Source organism: Oenanthe melanoleuca, chromosome 5, assembly GCF_029582105.1.
Source record: "Oenanthe melanoleuca isolate GR-GAL-2019-014 chromosome 5, OMel1.0, whole genome shotgun sequence".
Taxonomy (NCBI): Eukaryota; Metazoa; Chordata; class Aves; order Passeriformes; family Muscicapidae; genus Oenanthe; species Oenanthe melanoleuca.
The window spans coordinates 8,135,215-8,155,812 of record NC_079339.1 but is presented as its reverse complement, the minus strand read 5'-3'; the positions used below and the strand labels follow the sequence as shown (position 1 = coordinate 8,155,812).

Sequence of the window (20,598 nt, the reverse complement as noted above, 5' to 3'; positions counted from 1 at the left end):
CTGGTTATTATTTTTTTCCTGGGCATACATAGTGGAGGTTCCTTCCAGGGGATCTGGAAGATCATCCTCCCTTCTGTAATACTCTGCACCTTTACCATGGGAAGTTGAGGCTACCTTCATTTTAGTGCAGCTCCCTCAGTTAGCATTTCCCTCCCTGAGCTGACACACCCGTGCTGCCAGGACAGAAGTGGGCTTCTGTCCAAGTTTAGGACAAAACTGGGGGAATGCCTCCAAAGGAGGTCCCCAGAATAAACCCCCCTCACAATTCCTCCCCCCCACTGGGCTCGGAGAGAATTTTACTCGGGGGGAAAAGTGGAAAAAACTTGTTTATTAACAAACACAAGAAAAAACACTTCCCAGCAACAGGAAAGTACAATCCCAGATGACAAAAGAAATGTTTTCACCGAAGTGAGAGACGGTCGCTGCTGGGAAGGGCGAGAAGCTTCTAGGGCAGGCTCCGGAGGCAGTCTCTCATGTCCAGGTCCCGTCCGGAGCCGGTACAGATCTTGGAGCTGAAGGAGAGAAGGGGGAGGGGAAGGCAGCAGCCGTGGCAGAGCCGGGGCAGAGCCGGGGCGGCAGCAGCGGGGCAGAAGCAGCGGGGTAGCGGCCGGGTTATCTAGCAAGCGCAAGAAGCAGCAGCAGCCGCCGGGCAGCAGCAGCAAGCCAAGCAGCCCAGCCCCCGGGGCACCACCCCCCCGGGGGGAAAGGGCACCAGCGGCAGCTCCATGCAGACAGAGAGGTGTGGGAGCGGGAGAGGAGCAGACACAACACCAACCCAGGACATTCCACCCCTTATCCCACATCGTGAACGTTACACACGATTGGGATATCCACCCACTAACTACAACATAAAAGCTTTCATCCGACTTGCTCAAACCTTCATCACTTACACATTTCCTCTCATTTCACTTACTCAGACCTTCAACACTTACATATGTCTTTCTGTCTCATCCTACAATCAGTTCTCCCTGTGGTATACACCGTGTTGTTCCATCTTCCTGCATTATCCACCACGTGCATCCTAGTCCTTGAGCAAAGACATTCCCACGAATGGGTTTGCCTGTACTCGAGGCAGGATTAACCCATACTGCCTTTCCTAACAAACCTCTGACATGGGCCACTGGGGCTTTATCTCCATCCACTATATTAAGGGAATCAGACTGGGCAGGACCTGCTCGGTTGATGGAACCTCTGGTGTTAACTAACCAAGTAGCCTTTGCTAGATGTTGTTCCCAGTTTTTAAAAGACCCCCCACCCAATGCCTTCAAGGTGGTTTTCAGTAATCCATTGTACCTTTCCACTTTACCTGCAGCTGGTGCATGGTAAGGGATGTGGTACACCCACTCAATACCGTGTTCTCTAGCCCAGGTGTTAATGAGGTTGTTCTTAAAATGAGTCCCATTGTCTGACTCGATTCTCTCAGGGGTGCCATGCCTCCACAGGATCTGCTTTTCCAGGCCCAGGATGGTGTTGCGGGCTGTAGCATGAGACACTGGGTACGTCTCTAACCATCCAGTTGTGGCTTCCACCATGGTCAGGACATAGCGCTTGCCCTGGTGGGTCTGAGGCAGTGTGATGTAGTCAATCTGCCAGGCCTCTCCATACTCATACTTGGACCACCGCCCCCCATACCAGAGGGGCTTCACCTGCTTGGCCTGCTTAATGGCAGCGCACGTGTCACAGTCCTGGATAACCTGAGAGATGCTGTCCATGGTTAGATCCACCCCTCGGTCTCGTGCCCACTTATAGGTGGCATCTTTGCCCTGATGACCCGAGGCATCATGGGCCCATCGAGCTAGGAACAATTCTCCCTTGTGTTCCCAATCTAAGCCTATCTTCGACACCCCTATCCTTGCAGCTTGATCTACTTGCTGATTATTTTGCTGCTCCTCATTGGCTCTGCTTTTGGGAACATGGGCGTCTACATGGCGAACTTTAACAGGTAATCTCTCTAATCGAGTAGCGATGTCTTTCCACTCTTCAGCAGCCCAAATTGGTTTTCCTCTGCGCTGCCAGTTCGCCTTTTTCCATTTCCTCAACCATCCCCACAGAGCATTGGCTACCACCCAGGAATCAGTGTATAAATAAAGTTTCGGCCATTTCTCTCTCTCTGCGATGTTAAGGGCCAATTGGACGGCTTTGAGTTCGGTGAATTTACTAGATCCACCCTCTCCTTCAGTGGCCTCTGCAACCCGTCGTGTGGGGCTCCATACAGCTGCTTTCCATCTCCGGTTCATCCCCACGACGCGACAGGAACCATCAGTGAATAGAGCATAACGTGTTTCCTCTGCCGGTAGCTCATTGTACGGTGGAGCTTCTTCAGCCCGTGTCACTGGTTCTTGTTCTTCATCCGCGACACCGAAACTTTCACCTTCTGGCCAGTTTGTAATTCTTTCCAGAATCCCAGGGCGATTTAGTTTCCTGATTCTGGCACGCTGAGTGATGAGGGCTATCCACTTGCTCCATGTGGCACTGGTGGCATGGTGGGTTGAGGGAACCTTTCCGCTGAACATCCACCCCAGCACCGGTAGTCGGGGTGCCAAGAGAAGCTGTGCTTCCGTACCAATGACTTCTGAGGCGGCTTGGACTCCCTCATAGGTAGCCAAAATTTCCTTCTCCGTTGGGGTGTAATTGCCTTCAGACCCTCTGTAACTTCTGCTTCAAAATCCCAGGGGTCGGCCTCGGGTCTCACCAGGCACCTTCTGCCAAAGGCTCCAGGACAGACCATGGTTCCCAGCTGCAGAGTAAAGCACACTCTTTACCTCTGGTCCCGTCCTGACTGGGCCAAGGGCCACTGCATGAGCGATCTCCTGCTTGATCTGGGCGAAGGCTTGCTGCTGCTCAGGGCCCCAGTGGAAATCGTTCTTCTTGCGAGTGACCTGGTAGAGAGGGCTTACAATTTGGCTGTACTCAGGGATCTGCATTCTCCAAAAGCCTATGGCACCTAGGAAAGCTTGGGTCTCTTTCTTGTTAGTAGGTGGGGACATAGCTGTAATTTTGTTAATGACATCAGTAGGAATCTGACGCCATCCATCTTTCCACTTCACTCCCAGGAACTGGATCTCACGAGCAGGTCCCTTAACCTTACTCTTCTTGATGGCGAAGCCGGCTTCCAGGAGGATTTGGATAATTTTCTCTCCTTTCTCAAACACTTCTGCTGCTGTGTTCCCTCATACAATGATGTCATCAATATATTGTAGATGTTCCGGAGCCTCACCCTTTTCCAGTGCAGCCTGGATCAGTCCATGACAGATGGTGGGGCTGTGTTTCCACCCCTGGGGCAGTCGGTTCCAGGTGTACTGCACACCCCTCCAGGTGAAAGCAAACTGAGGTCTGCACTCTGCGGCCAGAGGAATGGAGAAAAACGCATTGGCGATGTCAATGGTGGCATACCACCTTGCTGCCTTGGACTCCAGCTCGTACTGCAGCTCCAGCATGTCCGGCACGGCAGCGCTCAGCGGTGGAGTCACTTCATTCAAGGCACGATAGTCCACAGTCAATCTCCATTCTCCATCAGACTTGTGCACAGGCCAGATGGAGCTGTTGAAGGGTGAGTGGGTTTTGCTGACCAGCCCTCGGCTCTCCAGTTCACGGATCATCTTGTGAATGGGGATCACAGCATCTCAAGTTGTCCTATATTGCCGGTGATGTACTATTGAAGTGGCAATTGGTACTCGTTGCTCTTCTCCTTTCAGAAGTCCTATTGTAATGGGATTCTCAGCTAGTCCAGGCAGGGTGTTCAATTGCTGGATATGCTCTGCCATTACAGCCGCTATCCCAAATGCCCACTTAAGGCCTTTTGGGTCCTTAAAATACCCGCTCCGAAGGTAATCTATGCCCAAAATGCATGGGGCCTCTAGACCAGTCACAATAAGATGTTTCTTCCATTCCCGTCCAGTTAAACTCACTTCAGCTTCCACCAGGGTGAAGTCCTATGAGCCACCTGTCACACCAGCAATAGAAATGGATTCTTCCCCCACATATCTTGATGGAATTATCGTACATTGGGCACCTGTGTCGACTAAAGCTCTGTACTTCTGTGGTTTTGATGTGCCAGGCCACCGAATCCACACAGTCCAAAGGACACGATTTTCCCTCGCCTCACCCTGGCTAGAGGCAGGGCCCCTCTAAGCCTGTTTATCTTTCTTTCCTGGGGCATGCATCTTAGAATTTCCTTCAAGAGGGTCCGACATGTCATTATCACTATCATATTTGGCACTTTGGGTACGGGCAACAGGAGCAGCTCTCCTTTGGATGGAACTTCCTCTTTCAATCTTGCCTTCCTTCAAATCCCTCACCCGTCGTGCCAGAGCAGCCGTAGGCTTTCCATCCCACCTCCTCATGTTCTCTCCAGAATCCTGCAAGAAAAACCATAGCTCGGCCCGGGGAGTGTACCTCCTCTCCCCATCGGGAGAACATCTATGTTGAGTGCCAGGACGTCTAATTTGCACAGCTGAAATTTGGAGGAGGTTCCTCCTTAATTTCCTCCCTGAGTCTCTTATGATTTTCCTCTATCTTGTCCTCTAAATTCTGCAAGCGTGTTTCCACGGCAGTGATTCTGGCATGGGTTGGGCCATGCCCAGCATCCGCATATGCCCGGAGCTTCTTCGCCATGTCGAGCACCGTTTCATAGATCTCTTCCCGCTTCATTATTGCCAAAGCAGACGCATATTCAGATGGCTTGAGTCGCACCAGCTTTCTCCACATTACAGGTGTGCATGGTACCAGGTCTGGGTTCCTAGTTGTTATATCATCTGAAAAAATAATCTCCGTCACTGCCATCTCCCTCAGACATTGGATCCCTTGCTCTATGGTTTTCCACTTGGTCTGCTGCATATACAGGTCATCGGCACACAGATATCTTTGTGCTACGCTGTCTAAAACACGTGCCCAGAGGCTTTGAGGGTTAGCCTCCCTCATCATACCTTGATTGATGACCGGATCATGAGACAGGGATCCCAGGTGTCTCACCTCAGTGCCATCTAAGATGGTAGCCTCGCCTGCCGCATCCCAAAGCCGGACCAGCCAACTAATTATGGATTCATCAGGCTGTCTTGTATAATCCTTTCTTAAACCACGAAGATCTTTTAGGGACAGGGACTCATTATTAGTTTCTGATCTCACACCAGTTGTTTTAACTCTTGATTTTACATCAGGAGGTGTTGAAGGTCCTTCTCCTGCATCCCCATCATCATCCTCCACTGGCCGATCGGTCTTCTTGGTGCACTTCCCACTCCTTGTACTGGTAGCCACAGCCATTGGTTGAAGCTTGCTTTCTAATTTCGTCCCTGTCCTCGAGCCTGGGGTGTTAACTACAGCCTGAATAGCTGGCATAGTAGCTATGTTATCTCCCTGTTCCCTTTCCTTTGTTTGTTGTTCTCCACTATCTAACAGGGTACGATAAGCATACGCCAGAGCCCAGCTCACTGCAGTAATCTTTTTTTCCCTGGAGCTATTGTGGCACTTCTCTTTCAAATATTTTACCACCTCAGCCGGGTTCTGAATTTGCTCATGTGAAAAGTCTCAAACCTTAGGATCAGAAAATTCCTTTAACATCTGGCCCAGGTCCTGCCATTTTCCACACCACTCAGGACTCCTCACACTTTGTCCTGCTGCTAAATCAGGAGTCGCACCAGCACCTCTAGAAATCTCAGCCCTGATTTTATATAAACTGTAAACCGTGTAGAGGAAGCTTACAACACTAAACATCAGAAAGATGATCTCTTTAATACTAAAGGAGAACTGCACATATCCTAATAACGATGTAAAAAATTCAGAGGAGAGAAAGGGAAGCAAAGGCTGAAAAGCCTCCTCCCCGCTTCTCCTCTCCGCTTTTCCTCCAGGATCCAGAAGGTATCCCTGGAACCGATTCCAGCATCTTCATAAACCTCTTACAAGCCATTGCAACCAAGCCCAATCCAATCAATATTTTGGTCATTATCCCTTTAGTATAAAAACTACAAATAAGGGACAGTACTGGAGCTATTTCCGGGCAGGAAAATAACCCCAGAGACCAAAGAGGCATTAAAACCTCAAAAAACCCCAGTATCCAGAACCACATACTGAAATCCATTTCAAACAGCATTATATACAGTTATACAGTTTTTTCCACTTTCTTCGGTTCCCCGTACGGGCCACCAAATTATTTGTCCAAGTTTAGGACAAAACTGGGGGAAAGCCTCCAAAGGAGGCCCCCAGAATAAACCCCCCCACAATTCCTCCCCCCCACTGGGCTCGGAGAGAATTTTACTCGGGGGGAAAAGTGGAAAAAACTTGTTTATTAACAAACACAAGAAAAAACACTTCCCAGCAACAGGAAAGTACAATCCCAGATGACAAAAGAAATGTTTTCACCGAAGTGAGAGACGGTCGCTGCTGGGAAGGGCGAGAAGCTTCTAGGGCAGGCTCCGGAGGCAGTCTCTCATGTCCAGGTCCCGTCCGGAGCCGGTACAGATCTTGGAGCTGAAGGAGAGAAGGGGGAGGGGAAGGCAGCAGCCATGGCAGAGCCGGGGCAGAGCCGGGGCAGAGCTGGGGCAGCAGCAGCGGGGCAGAAGCAGTAGGGCAGAAGCAGCGGGGTAGCGGCCGGATTATCTAGCAAGCGCGCAGCAAGCAGCAGCAGCAGCCGCCGGGCAGCAGCAGCAAGCTAAGCAGCCCAGCCCCAGGGGCACCACCCCCCCGGGGGGAAAGGGCACCGGCGGCAGCTCCATGCAGACAGAGAGGTGTGGGAGAGGGAGAGGAGCAGACACAACACCAACCCAGGACAGCTTCCCATCCAGTTTTCCCATGTCTTCTCCATGGTCTCGCAGGAAAAACCACAGGTCAGCTCCTGGGGTGTACCCTCTCTCCCTAGCTGGGGGGCGTTGGGTTCTAGATTTGGGGCCTGTGACTTGCACTGGTGCTGCACTGATCTCCCTTATCTCCTCCCTCATCTCCTCCCTCATCTCCTCCATCCTGTCTTGGACCTCTTGGAGGTCCCTGGCCATGGCAGAGACATTGGCCTGCATTGGGCCATTCATCATACTCTCAAAATTTCTGAGTCTGTTGGCAACAGAAACCACTGTCTCCTGGTGGTCATCCGCATTGATCATTGCAATGAAGGTGGTATATTGAGATAGCCCCAGGGTTGCCAGATTCCACAGCATCTGCCCTGTGCACCTGACCTTGTCAGGATCATTGTCATGCTGTCCATCCCTCCCAAAGAGTACCTCTAATACTGACACTTTTCTCAGCTGCTGGATTCCTTCCTCAAGGGTCTTCCAGCGCATTCTACGGTGGTACTCCTGCATTCTCTCTTTGTGAACAAACTTCTCTCTCACACTCATTAAAAGCCGGTCCCAGAGGGAAAGGAGGCCTTGCTCCCTCACAAATATCTGGTCCACACCTGAGTCCTGGGCCAAGGATCCCAAATTCCTGGCCTCAATTCCATCCAGCTGCACACCTGTTCCCGTAAGGTCCCAGACCTGGAGTAACCAAGTTGTAAAAGGCTCACAGCCCCACCATACAATGTCTTTACACAGCTTATGGAGACTATCATATGAGAGGGACTCAACCTCTGTCTCCCTTGCTGGTTGTGAGGACCCTCCTTGCTGATTCCCATTAGATAGGTGCCTTGTTTTAATCTTAGATTTTCTAGTTTCCACAGGGGCAACTGCCACTGGTTGTGGCTGCCCCTGTGATGCAGCTGGAACCTGGACAGATACAACATCTATCAGTTCCACTGAAGAACCATTTGACTCTCTCTCTTTTGGGTAGGGGGAGGGTTTCTCACAGAGAAAAGTGCTCCTTCAACATCTGGCTTTGCTCCTTCAACATCTGGCCTATATCCTTCACTAAAGCCCCCACCCACTCTGGGTGGTTCATTTCTGCTGTGGGCTGTGGGGCATCATCCCTAGCCCATGGGGCAGGGTCATGTTCTAGGGCAAAATCCCTAGTCCCTGGGTCAGGGGCAGGATCTGGGGCAACATCCCTAGTCCCTGGGGCAGGGGCAGGTTCTGGGGCAGCACCTCTATTTCCTGGGGTAGGTATCAGGGTTGTTATCCAAGCCCATATTCCCTTGTCTCTGAATGCTAAACAGAACAGGTATATCAGCAACACCAGCCACTGTGTGATATCATTAGCATTTAAAGCAGATCTGAAATCCTTGAAAACTGGTGGGGTAGCCTCAAATAATTGGGTGATGGGTTGGGAGAAAATTTCCCTTGCATTCATTTCCTTACAGCAAGTATTATTATTGAAATAACCCCAGAAACATGCAGTTAGAGTACGATAGCTCTGGATCCATGTGGCCACTTCCCAGAAAAAATTAAAAATACATGAATTCCTGACATAATCAATCCACCAAACGAATCGGATAATAGCTACAATAACTTTGGTGAGGGGGCCCATATTCAAATAAGGGCTTGCAAATGGGAGAGAGATATCTGTGACCACATGGAGCACAAACCAGATTAAACCGGACAACATGTTGCCCCTCAAGAGAGCTGTTACTCCTGTCTTAACTCTCCACTCAGTGCCCTCTGTCCCACGTCTGGGTCGCCAAAATCTGTCCTGGTTTGACGGACAGGTGTCTGCCGATAAAGGGAGAAGTTTTCGCTTGAAATAGAGACCTTAGTTCCACCCCCCCCCCCCCCCAAGTATTATAATTGTTTGAATCAAGGACTCCGAGGCAGAGATAAGGGGGTAGGAATAACAGCTCTTTTATTAATATATCTAACCGTACAAGCAGAAACAATAGCAGTTGCTAAAATTACCAACAAAACAGAACAGATAACTCGGTTCCAGTCCTTTCTCTAGCTGTGGGCACACTCTCTCTGCACTCAGTCCCGGTGCTCCAGACGGGAGCAGCTGCAGCTGCAGCTGCAGAGAGCAGGCAGGAGCGGAGGTGAGAGGGGGTGGCAGAGGCCACTCTGATCTCGGGTGGGAGTGGGCTGGAGAGGGCAGCTGCTCGCTCACCATTTGTATTCAGGTGATTAGCTGTGTTCACAGAGGCAGGAGGTTGGAGCAGGGCAGATGCAGGGCAGGTGATCGCAGAGGGTCTGGCTCTCCTGCCTTCAGCCACGTGGCTGGAGATGGGGCCAGTCCTCCGAGCTCGTCGGAAATATGAGTAACCCCTCCGGAAGCATGAGAGCTCCTCCTGAAGCCCAGATCCCACCTACCCCTTTTTTCTAGAGTAGTCAAAGTCTCGAGTGTAACCCGGCCAGCTCCATGATAATGGGAAAATTCTTTAAATTGACATAGTAATAGAAAAACACTCAACTCCCAACAGCATCCAGAGGGACCAGCCCTGCAGGTATTTGGGAAATCACTTGCACTCTGTGCTGAGTGTGTCCCTGGGACTTAGGTTGTCGCATTCTTTGCAGGCAAGAGATACTTCAAAATACCATTAAACTCATCTGGGTAGCCAAAGGAGATGAGTTCTTTCCCTGGGGCGCATGTAATGAGGGTCATTCCATGGGGAATAGAGCTGGAGAACAGCACTGAGCCCAGCTGCACTGCCTGGAGCCATGTGGGCACAGCAGAGAGGAAGAAAGCCATGCTTTAATGTGCTCTATGGCAAAGCATCCCTCCCACATTGCCCCTGGCAATGCCCCTGCTCCCTTCTCCTGCAGGAGTACACCAGCACAGGGAGGGTGTCAAGATCCAAGCAGGAGTCGTGATGGTTCATTCAACCCCAGGGTGCAAAATACAAACAGCAAGAGACTCGGGTTTTATTCAACAGCAAGCAGCAATGCAGTTTATTGCATGCCAGCAAGTCAGTTTGCAATAGAAGAGAGAGAGAGAGAGAGAGAGAGAAAGAGGTAAATGAAATTAAGTAAAAGGGGAGAGAAAGGATGGAGATATAGCTACCAACAGAAGGGACGAGTCCTCGAGTTGTCCGACGATAGATGTGTCTTCAATCCGTTGGGGAGAAAGAGATCTCAAAGTCTCTTTAAGAGAGTCACTTTTTATAGTCCTTTTCCAAAGTGAGTGGCCTCTGGCCAAAAGGTGGGGAGATTTACGGACTATTTGTATGCAGAGATCGTTGTTCCCAGAAAGAGTTGCAAGAACAGGGCGCTATAACCAGTACCCTGCTCGAGAGCAGCATACCGTGGCAAGCACCAGGCACACCTACAAACAGTCCCTTGGCCAGGCCAGAACTCAGGTCCAGAGCGAGCAGTGGGGTCCTGGGCTCTCAGTCTCTGATGATGGTCATGAGGCAGATCAGAGAAACTTCGAACCAACTCTTACACCACCCTGTGACTTGTGATCATCGTCAAGAGTGCTCCTTCATGGTGGTGTTGTGAAGTCTTCAGGACTCGTCCGAGTTGGTAGCGTATCCCGGAAAAAACAGAGACAATTGGACAGAATAGTAAAGTAGGAAAAAGATAAGGGAAGGAAAAGGGAGAAAGAAGACAAAAACAAATAATCAGTTTAATAATCAATTTTCAATTTCAATTTCTGTTTACAAAAAGATAAACAATTTTAATCAATGTTAATCAATTTTCAATTTCAATTTCTGATTACAAAATTAATTTTTTAATTAATTAAAAATTAATTTTTTTGGTAAAATTAAAATAGGCAATTTGAACCAACATTTTAAAATGCATGATAGTTAAAAAAAACAATTTTAATCAATAAGACAACTAAAAATCAATTTTGATCAATATTCATAATGCAACACAACAAAGATAAGCAGTTTTAATCAAAACCATATTGTATCTTATTTAAATCATACAGTCGCCCTGTGTCAATAATCGTAAGGATATCAACAGTGACCAATTTGCATACATCCAATGTAGATGTTAATTGTGTCTCTCCAGTGTTTGTTTTAATCTGTTCATAAACTGCATATAGGGCTCCTGGGAAGCCTGTTTATTATTTATGAAAGACTGTTGCGGGGTTCTGGCATCAGGAACCTTAAGAAAAGCCAGACAAGCTGCCTCTCTGATTCCCTCTAGGGCCTTTCTTGGTAAGGCAGCTTGGCCATTAGGATCGGTATGCACTCCCTCTCTGGCTAGGTGGTCAGTGGTTAAGGCAGCCAGGGCTTGGTTAGAGTGCCCTGCATACGTGACTATTATGTTCTCCAGGTTTTTTTTTTCTATGGTGCCATGAATATTGCATATGGTATCGGTGTGAGCAAAAGATTTGCCAAAGACTTAATGTCATGAGGAGCCATGAAGTGAGTAGTAAATTTGCTCTTAATAAATTACTGAAGTAAGGAGATGCCAGACCACATTCCACTGTGGTATGGCCCGGTTCCTTAATTTCTGAGTGTCCCAAAGGCTCCCATTGGTCTGAGTCGTATGGGGGCCACAAAGATTTCTGCCACAGTATCGAACTCTCTGTCATTAAGGGCTCTCTTTTTTATCTGTAACCAATTATTAGGTGCATCTGTAGAGAATAAATCCAGATCTTTTTTGGGGCCAGGGTCGAAAAGTTCCCCTTCACTGCTAGAGTCAGTGTCCACCATATAGGGGGTAGGTTTTTGGCGGCTCTGGAGTCGCTGGTGATCCAGCAGTGGGTGACCGGTGGTGACCGGGCTCTAACCCTGGCACTCATTGGGGAGGGCGTGCAGACAGGGTACAGAGAGCATGACCTGGGCAGGTCTCAGTCCGGCACCGTTGTTATGGCTGTCTCAGAGGTAGCTTCACAGGCAACCTCACTCCCCTCCTGCTTTTTAATCGCACCCATAACTGCCCTCCATGCAGGAAGCATTTGTATCTCTGGCTCATGGCCAGGGAGAGTGTCCAGGTTGTAGAGCTTAACGCCGACGTTGTCCCAGTAGCAGAGGGTAAAAATAGAAGAAGGGGTGGTATTGGGAAAGATGCATGACACCCATTGTAAAAGTGACTTAAGTCATGCTTGCAGATGGGAGAGCCATGCTTGCCCAGAAAACTGAGCATGTTTTTATAGACATCTCTCTCATTAAACATGTCCTGTCCCATATTTCAGATCCTCCAGCTCACCTGTCACATCAAAGCAGGGCAGGTGATTGTCCCAGGCCCAGATGCGGTTCTTTCATCGGTGGGACCAGTTCCTGGGACTTGCCAATTGCAACCAGGTAGGTCAGTCCTTCTCCTCACACGGGAGCACCAGTTATCAATGATTGAGAGAGAGATGGGGACTAATGATTCATAATCAGAATCTGAATTTTACTATGAGCTTATATACCATTTACAGAAGGCCAGTAATTTTTTACTACATTCATTGGGTTAAACATCTGACACAGTGTGACTTGGGTTTGCCAGTTTTAATATATTTAATTTCTTTTAGAGACAGGATTTAGGAGTAAAGACAAGGCAGGCTGAAAACTTAAAAGGATATAAGAAGAAATCTATTAATAACACAAAAAGAATTCAGAATAAGATTCCTAGATTATTCCCTCTTCCCTTCATTCCACATTCCTTAACAACAACATACAGAGAACACTTCAGTCAGTTATCTACTTAAATAATCATTTCAGTTCACTTTAGAAAGAAGAGTTCCTTTTTTGGTTTAGGCTTAGGGGGTGTCTTCACCTTCACAATCTACATCTGCTTGGGAAAATATTGCAGATTATGACTCTCCTCTCATCTCACAGTCCTTTCAGAGCTGTGTTATGGGTTATGATGCACACATAGGGTACTACTTTTAAAGGCAAGCTGCTGAAAAACAAAATTCTCTTCATCTCCTTCTCTATCAAATGTCTCTGTTCATATTCCAGTCCCAAAACAGAGAGCTCCATTTCCCCAAGGCAAAAAGTCTTCTTTTCAAGTACCCAAACCTCCCCAAGTAAATTTCACAGTTTAAAGGAATTGTAGTATAGTCACAGTCCCCTTAGCCCACAAGAAAGGTTTTCAGCTACTTATCAGTTGCATCTTTTCAATCTATTCCCATCAGGAACTTTATCTTCATTTTGCTGATGTCTGCAGACTCTATGCTTTATTTCTTCTCATTCAGGGAAGCTCAGGAGATCGAGAATCTTATCCAGGCATTAAAAAGAGTTAAAATTGTATTCAGATCGTGAAAAAACCACATGGGCAGCTGGAGGCCTCTTCTCTCAGAACAGGGAAGGGGGGAAGGGATGAGGTGGCTCCCTCATCCTCCCGCTTGGCCATGTCACGTGGAGAGGGGAGCCAAGCCGAGCCAAGCAAAGAGCTGGGGGCCACCAGGGCCAGGGCAGGGGCTGCGGTCATGCTGGGACCATGTGGCTGAGGGTCATGCAGCCAAGCTGTGGCCCCACTGAGCCAAGCCGGGGCCGGGCCAGGGGCTCCCCGCAGAGCTGGTGTCAGGCTGGGTTGCTGGGCAAAGCCGGGCCCCCCGCCCCCGGGCCGAGCTGCACCAAGGCCGTGGCCGAGCCCTGCCCAGCCAGGGCCGCACGGGGCCGCCCGGAGCCAGAGTGGAGCCGAGGCCATGCCGGGCAGCGCGGGGGCCACCTGGGGCCGGGGCTCCAGCAGTAGCTATTGGCCTTGTGGCTGGAAGGCCAAAGAGAACAAATTAGCTTTAGCAATGTGATTTATGAAAGCGAAATAACTTTCAATTGGTTTCCCGAGTGTCCATCACCAAATCAACTCTCCGATTGGTTCCAGCAGCTCACAGGGGAAGCCCCCAGAGATGGGACAGTCCTCCTACTTCCCAGTCTCATGGTGCTTCTCCCTCAGGCAGCTCCACCCCTCCCCCCTAGCCCATGAAACCAACACATCATACAGACAGACTTCATATTTCTACTTAATTCAATCTTCTTTCCTATTGATCTAATCTTCTTGTAATCTTCAATGCTCTGTTTGTTCTTTCCAAGGCATCTTAGTTATCAAACTGCATATGCTAATTAAATCCACAGTGCTATCAATCTTGGCTACCACAGTCACCTCCATGGATGGACACTGGGCAGGCAGTGGAATGTGGCCCCTGGCTGTGGAGAGAGTGGATGACAGTCAGTGCTTGGAGAATCCAGGGATGGACCATGTGGCTGCTCAGCAGCTCCCAGCTCAGCAGTGGGAAGGATTCAGTGGGGAGGAGTGAGATGTGCAGGGGAAGAGGACGGTGGAAATTTTAGGTTGGGAGAGAGAGGTGGGAGGGTTGGGCTATTCTGAAGGAAGGGCAGAAGGGAAGCTTAGGGAGAGCAGGGAGCACGTGGGGAGGGCACTGTGGTCACCAGGAGAGGATGGCGGGAACTGGAGCAGCTGCTGGAGGAGAGGAAGGTGGGGGAGGGAGGAAGGAAAACATTCCACTGACTTGTTCGCTGTGGGGCAGCAGCAATTAAAGGAGGTCTGTCCAGACCAGTGGGGCTTCCTGGTACCTCTTGCTCCTTTGGGATCCATGTCCTAAAGCAGCTCCTCCCAGGTCAGTACCATACAGAACATTCCCAGATCACCAGGATCACCCCACTGCCGTACCTCTGGCTGGTCTCTATGCCCTGTCCTGGTATTGGTCCCCAACGCTCAGTAGGGAGCACAGGGCAGTCAGAAATTAAGTGGTTTTAAAACATTGGCTGCATCAGAGTACCACAGCCTTAGGGTTACTGACATTTTCTTTTTTCTTTTCTTTTCTTTTCTTTTCTTTTCTTTTCTTTTCTTTTCTTTTCTTTTCTTTTCTTTTCTTTTCTTTTCTTTTCTTTTCTTTTCTTTTCTTTTCTTTTCGTTTTCTTTTTCTTTTTCTTTTCTTTTTTTTTTTTTTTTTTTTTTTTTTTTCCCACAAAGCAAGTGGGCTTTGTCTTTTTGAATGGCTCTGCATTTCCTCCTGATAAGAAACAATCCTTCCCAGGAGAATGTCCATTCTCTGACTGCCTTCCCTTTCCCAACAGGTTTCTACCATTCCTTGTTTCTCTTCCCTGAGAGGTCGTTGTTCCTCCAGCAGCAGAGGGATGCTGGTGGTGATGGCGGCACTGGAATGCTGGCAGTGCTGGCCGTGGCAGTACAGGATGCTCATCAGAATCAACTCCCAGTCTGGGAATAGCTCCAGGTTCATTGCCAAAACATGCCCTGGGGCCTAAGGAAGTACATATGAGCTGCACCACATTCCCATCCCCACCCCAATGTCCATCTTGACTGCATCCTATCCCATCCAATCCCACAGATTTCCCAGAAGGCAGCTGCTCCCCTACTCCAAGTGTTGTCAGTCAGGCTCTGCTATCCTCCAGTGGGGACATTTGGGATTGCTGACATCCAGACCCACTACAGCAGCTTCCAAAAGTGCCTCCAACATCCCAGACTGTCCCCGGGGCCCCCTTTTTCCCCCCCTACAGCCCCGATCCTACCCTGCTCCACCTGGGACCTCAGCAGTGTCTCTGTTCCTCCTGGCTGTAGAGTTCTAGGACCCAGGAGGGAGGAGGGAAGCCCAGCTCCAATGTGCTCTGCAGGAGAACACAGGATGGTAAATGTGGTTGGAGCCAGTGGAGAAATAGATTAAAAGGCTTGCAGTGGTTTTTTTTTTACAAGAAGCAAGAGCACATGGCCAAAGGAAGAGTTCAAGGCGTGGTCACATTTAGTATCGCAGCACTCAGTGAATACAACCAGCAGAGACCCCTCCCAATGATCCTCCAGAGCCATGAAAGGACTCCCAGTTGGAAGAGGATGAATGGAAATGAGTTCAAAGTAAATGGTGTTTATGTACTAGATAAGAAAGATATTTTAAGGAGTATGTATGGTTACAATGCATAAAATACAAGCTGTAAAGTCTCACCACAAATAGAAATTAGGAGAGATCCTTCTATGTGTTCTGCTGCCAAATATTTCATATGAACTTAATTCTGTCTGACTTTGGTAACATTCCTCATCACCATCTCTGCCCCACACCGCGCATCCATCACATCCCATCTGTTGGGGGTTGAGTGTTTTTCTATTACTGTGTCAATTTAAAGAATTTTTCCCATTATCATGCCAATGGAGGTGGCCGGGTTACACCCAGGACCTTTGATGACTCTGGACAAAAGGGGTAGGTGGGAGCTGGGCTTCAGGAGGGGCTCTCGTGCTTCCAGAGGGCCTCTCGTGCTTGCCAGCGAGCTCAGAGGAGGACTGGCCAAATCTCCGGCCATGCGGCCGAAGGCAGGAGAGCCAGACCCTCTGCAATCACCTGCCCTGCAACTGCCCTGCTCCAGCCTCCTGCCTCTGTGGACACAGCGAATCACCTGAACACCAACGGTGAGCGAGGAGCTGCCCGCTCCAGCCCATTCCCACCCGAGACCGGCGTGGGCACTGCCGCCCCTCTCACCTCCGCTCCCGCCCGCCTCTAAGGCAGAGAGAGCGTGCCCACAGCTAAAGAAATGAGTGGAACTGAGTAATCTGTTCTGTCTTGTTGGTAATTTTAACAACTGCTGTTGTTTCTGCTTGTACGGTTAGATATATTAGTAAAAGAGCTGTTATTCCTACCCCCTTGTCTCTGAGAGTCTTTGATTCAAACATTTATAATACTTGGGGGGAGTGGAATTAAGGTCTCTATTTCAAAGGAAAACTTCTGCCTTTATCGGCAGGACACCATCCCATCCCATCCCATCCCATCCCATCCCATCCCATCCCATCCCATCCCATCCCACCCCATCCATTGTTCACTCACTGCCCATCAGGCTCTGCTGCTCTCTAGTCAAGACATTTGGGATCAGCAGCATCCAGACCCTTCCTGACACCCACAACATGCCCAGACCACCCAGGGCCACCTTCCTCTTCGAAAGCCCCACTCCTGCTCTGCTCCACCCAGGACCAGGGATATCTCTGTTGTGACACTCTGGGAGCAGCCAGGGGGGAATGCTGAGGCCCTGGGCCATCCTGTCTGTGCTGGCTGTGCCAGTGCCAGTCCAACTCTGGGCACTCGGGATCCTGGTTGCTCCAGGGAGCACAAGCCATGGGAGTGTCCCGTCCCTCCAGACACATTTCTGGCTGGCAGCAGGAGCCAAAGGAAGCTGGGAGGCGCTGGCAGAGGGGACAAAGGCAACTCAAGGTTCATGATGCTGTTTATTGATATCAGACCACAGTGGGATGCAGGAACCAGGTGCCAGGGGGAATTTTGGGATCACAGCAGAGTGGGGCACAATCCGTTTGGGGAATTGTATTCTAGGACCCCCTGAGAGAGGATGAAAGCCATACTCCAGTGTGCTCCATGCAGAACATCTGTCCCACATACCCCTGCTCCTCTCTCATCAACTAATAGAGGGGGGAGGGTGATACCATGGATATTTATCAACCCTCTGGCTCACCCACTGTTGTGGTTTCCTTCATCAGTGCAGTGGAAGGGATCAGCCCATTAGGACTGCTGTGTCCCTGGTGGGCATAGTTGGTTCCTCCAACTCGGGGTAAAAATTTGCCATAATGTAGATGCTTGCAGTGGAAATTAACAAAGATGCAGCAAAGAGGAAGTGGTTGAAGATGTACAAGAACGTGTGAACCATCTGGCATTTCCCTTGGAAAAGGCACTGGAAAATTCCCCATTAGAACAACACCAATGACAATATAGAAAAAGGCCCAGCACAGGGGTCTTATCATCACCCTCAGCTGGGGCTGGTATTGGTGGAAGGGGCACCAGAGTCTGAAGTCGATGGGCTTTCGATACCGCTTGATGCTGATGAACACCAGCCAGAACAGCTCTGTGTGGCAGGAGGACAGTGACAGCTGGAAAAGCAAGGTCAAGTAAATGGGGGGCACCAAAGTGGAGCAGAATATGTCATTCACCAGGGAGGGCAGGGTGGAGGGGGCCATGAAGAGGAGGAAGAGCAAGTGAGCAGCAGTCAGGTCAGCCAGCAAGTTGGTGCATCAGCTGGTGCTGAATAGAGAGGGCACAGCCCCGTTCCCAGCCAGCCCACGGAGACAGTTGAGCAGTGTCACACTGTGTATGGGCACGTTGGTGACATCTGTCTCACAGAGATCAGCCTCTTCAGTGGGTGAGGTGGGAGATGGGGACACGGTGGTCACCTCCATGGATGGACACTGGGCAGGCAGTGGGATGTGGTCCCTGGCTGTGGTTAGAGTGGGTGGGAGTCAGTGGTTGGAGAATCCAAGGATGGACCATAAGACTCCTCAGCAGCTCCCTGCAATGGGAAGGATTCGGTGGAGAGAAGTGCAGGGGAGGAGGGTGATGGAAATTATGGGGTGGGAGAGGGAAATGGGAGAATTGGGATGTTCAACATGAAATGCAGAGGGGAATCACTGGGCAGTGGAGGGGGGAACTGGGGAGGGCACTGCAGTCACCAGGAGAGGGTGGCAGGAATAGAGCAGCTGCTGGAGGAGAGGAAGGTGGGGTAGGGAGGAAGGAAAACATTCCACTGACCTGTTCAGTGTGGGGCAGCAGCAGGCAAAGGGGGTCTGTGCAGATCAGCAGTGCTTCCTGGTACCTTTTACTCCTTTGGGATCCGTGTCCTAAAGCAGTTTCTTCTGCGTCAGTACCATGAAGGAGAAAGTGCCCAGATCACCAGGAGCCCCGAATTCCTCTCCTACCAGCTCTCTCTGTGCCCTGCCAGGCTGTTACATCCCCAGACTCAGTGGAGTCAGAAATTGCATCTTCGGCTATGTCAGAGGTCCACTTCCTCAGAGGTATTTATCTTGTTTGTTTGTTTGTTTTTTGTTTTTGTTTTTGTTTTTTTTTTTGTTTTGCTACAGAGGATGTGATTTCTGTCAAAAGCTCCAAATGAAACATTTTACAAATAGCTCCTCATTTCCTCCTGATGAGAAACATTCCTTCTCTGCAGAATGTCCCATTCTCTGACTGCCTTCCCTCTCCTGACAGGGTTCTAATAGTCCTCATTTCTCTTCCTTGAGGAGTCATTGTCCCTCCAGCAGCAGAGGGATGCTGGTGGTGCTAGTGGCACTGCAATGTTGGCAGTGCTGGTGGGGCAGCTGGCTGCGTATCAGAAGTAACTCCCATTCTAGGAAATGCTCCAGGATAATTTCCAAAGCCACCAGTGGGCCCAGGGAAGCAGAACTGAGCTCCTCTCCTATCCTATCCTATCCTATCCTATCCTATCCTATCCTATCCTATCCTATCCTATCCTATCCTATCCTATCCTATCCTATCCTATCCTATCCTATCCTTTCCCTATCCCCATGCCCTGCCCATCCCATCTCATCCCACAGGTTTCTAAGAGGGCAGCTGCTCCCCGACTCTGAGTGTGCCCTGTCAGGATCTGCTTTCCTCTGGGTTTGCCAGCATCCAGACCTCTTCCAACCCCCCTGACCCTCGCCTGACCCCTCCAGCCTGCTCTGACACTTCAGAACCCACCCAGGGCTGCTTGTTTTCCCCTGACAGCCCCACTGCTCCCAGCTCCACTGGGGACCCCAGCAGTGTCTCTGCTCCTCCTGGCCATAGGGTTCTAGAACCCAGGAGGGAGGAGGAAAGCCCAGCTCCAATGTGCTCACAGAATGATAAATGTGGCTGGAGCCAGAGCAGAAACACATAAGGAGGACAACAGGGGCTTTGGGGCAAGTTTGTAACAAGAAGCAAGAGCACATGGCCAGAAGAAAAGTTCAAGGCAGAATCACATTTAATATTGCAACACTCAGTGAACACGACCACCAGAGACCCCTCTGAATGATCCTCCAGGATCATCAAAGTACTTCCAGTAGGAGGCTGACACACGAAAATAAATTTTAGGAAAATTATGTTTATGTGTTAGATAAAATCTTTTTAATGTCCATGTGTGCTTATAATGGATAAAACCCCTGCTGTAAAGTCTCAACACACACACAGAACAGGGAGAGATCCTTCTGTGTGTCCTGTGCAGGTAAAGAATTCCTGCTTCCAAATGCTTCTCATTGTTTTAGAAAGTTTATTTCAGCCAATTTCAATGTCAAGATACAGATAGGATGCAAAGGACAGAGGAGGGGGAATCTAGGGAGTGCACTGTGGTCACCAGGAGAGGGTGGCAGGGACAAGCAATTGCTGGAGGAGAGGAAGGTGGGGGAGGGAGGAAGGAAAACATTCCACTGACCTGTTCACTGTGGGGCAGCAGCAGGCACAGGGGGTCTGTGCAGATCAGCGGTGCTTCCTGGTACCTCTTGCTCCTTTGGGATCCATGTGCTGAAGCAGCTCCTCCCAGGTCAGTAACATGAAGGAGAAAGTGCCCAGATCACCAGGAGCTCCCCAGTCCCGTCCTGCTGGCTCTTTCTATGCCCTGTCCTGGTGTTTTTTCCCAAGGCTTGCTGGAGTCACGCGAGAGTTGGAAATTGCATCTTTGGCTATGTCAGAATTTCACATCCTCAGTGATATTTGTCTTTTTTTCTTCTGCCACAGACACAGTAGCTTGACATGTAAATTTTTTTGAATGGCTCCTCATTTCCTCCAGATTGGAAACACCCTTCCCAATGGGACATTCTTCAGCTGCCTTGCCTCTCTCAGCAGGTTTCTTACATTCCTCATTTCTCTTCCTAGAGGGGTCATTGTCCCTGCAGCAGCAGAGGGATACTGGTGGTGCTGGTGGCACTGGAATGCTGGCAGTGCTGGCACTGTTGGCAGCACTTTGAAGAACCTGGCTGCTTGTCAGAAGCAGCTCCCATTCTGGGAAGAGCTCCAGAATCATTGCCAAAACCTCCCCTGGGCTCAAGAAAACACAGCTGAGCCAAGAAGTTCCCTTAATGATGCAATGAAAGCTCTTAGAGACCAGATTTTGGGATGCTGTGATCCTGTTTCCACCCCTTCATTAGAGTTCATCTTCCTCCT

The 20,598-nt window shown here is 49.7% G+C and overlaps 1 protein-coding gene across 1 annotated transcript in view; it reads right to left on the bottom strand.

The window, feature by feature from the left end:
- LOC130253432 (mas-related G-protein coupled receptor member H-like) overlaps nucleotides 1–18,316 on the bottom strand; it is a 67,936-nt gene extending 49,620 nt beyond the window's left edge. Inside the window, exon 1 of the transcript XR_008840560.1 lies at nucleotides 18,214–18,316. The gene's annotated coding sequence lies outside the window, so the exon portion shown is untranslated. The remainder of the gene's footprint in view (nucleotides 1–18,213) is intronic.
- Between the last annotated feature and the right edge of the window lie 2,282 nt (nucleotides 18,317–20,598).